Source organism: Benincasa hispida, chromosome 7 (genome assembly GCF_027475165.1).
Source record: "Benincasa hispida cultivar pf3 chromosome 7, pf3_genome.v1.1, whole genome shotgun sequence".
Lineage (NCBI taxonomy): Eukaryota > Viridiplantae > Streptophyta > Magnoliopsida > Cucurbitales > Cucurbitaceae > Benincasa > Benincasa hispida.
In genome coordinates, this window is record NC_143484.1 from 60,544,595 (window position 1) to 60,545,808 (window position 1,214).

Here is a 1,214-nt window from a genome sequence, read left to right on the forward strand (position 1 = left end):
CGTCCCCTGTACTGTATGATTTCTCTCCAGGAATCATATACCCAATGCCAGATGGGACGAGGTTCGAGATGAAATCTGTAATGCTTCAAATACTCTAGACTGCGGGACAATTTGGGGGTGGTCGTGGAGAAGATCCTCACGCCCACATGAAGCATTTCCTGGAAACGTGTAATTCATTTGTGATTCCTGGAATTACCCCAGAGGCGATCAAGCTATCTTTGTTCCCCTATTCTTTGCGTGATAACGCAAAACAATGGGTAAGCTCACTGGAGCTTGGTGAAATCACTACCTGGGAGAAGTTGGTGGAGAAATTTATGCAAAAATACTTCCCACCTACCACCAGCACGAGGAGGCGTTGAGAGATTATGAATTTTGAATAAGAAGAAGCTGAGACCTTAAGCGCCACATGGGAGCGTTTTAAGGGATTGGTCAAAAATTGCCCGAATCATGGACTACCACTAGCTATCCAAATGGAGACTTTTTATGGTGGATTGAATAGAGCATCGCAGATGGCAGCCGACGCAGCGGCAGCTAATGGAATTATGGATAAATCTTACACTATGGCAAAAGAGATATTAGACCGCATTGCTAAGCACAACATGGAATGGGTGGACGATACGTATGACGAAAAATTTGACAGGAAGAAGAGATCTCAGAATGTTAATTCTATCGATTCCAACGCAATAACCACACTTTCTGCACAAGTGGATACGATGACCAACCTTTTGCAGAACATATCGCTAGGAAACACATCAAATCAGTAGAAGGTGAATCAGGTAGAAGCATTCAGGTAGCCCATGGTTAGCTTTGTGGGCTGTGGAGATCCTCATTCTTATGCTAAGTGCCCACAACACCCACAGTCAGTATGCTTCATTAAAAATAACCCATTTTCCAATACATATAATCCTGGATGGAGGAACCATCCAAAATTTTCTTGGACAGGAGAAAATCAACAGAAGCATCACCCAGGGGCGAATCAACAGCAAAGGTAAGGACCGCCGCCTACATTTCAACCAACGCATCAGCCACACCAACAACCCTTTAATAGAAAAAGACACGTGTTGAGCTTAGAAACTCCGCTTAAGAACCTATTAAAGGAGTACACAGCCCATAATGTTGCGTTACTGAAAAGCCAGGCGTCGTCTATCAGAAACCTAGAAATACAGGTAGGGTAGATAGCTAGTGAATTGAAGAATAGGCAGCCTGGAGTTTTG

At 43.8% G+C, this 1,214-nt stretch overlaps 1 non-coding gene across 1 annotated transcript; it reads right to left on the reverse strand.

Moving 5' to 3' along the window:
* Nucleotides 1-350: 350 nt before the first annotated feature.
* LOC120082315 (small nucleolar RNA R71) lies at nucleotides 351-454 on the reverse strand. Its single transcript, XR_005483145.1, has one exon. It is a non-coding gene; the product is annotated as a small nucleolar RNA R71 (small nucleolar RNA).
* Nucleotides 455-1,214: the final 760 nt, after the last annotated feature.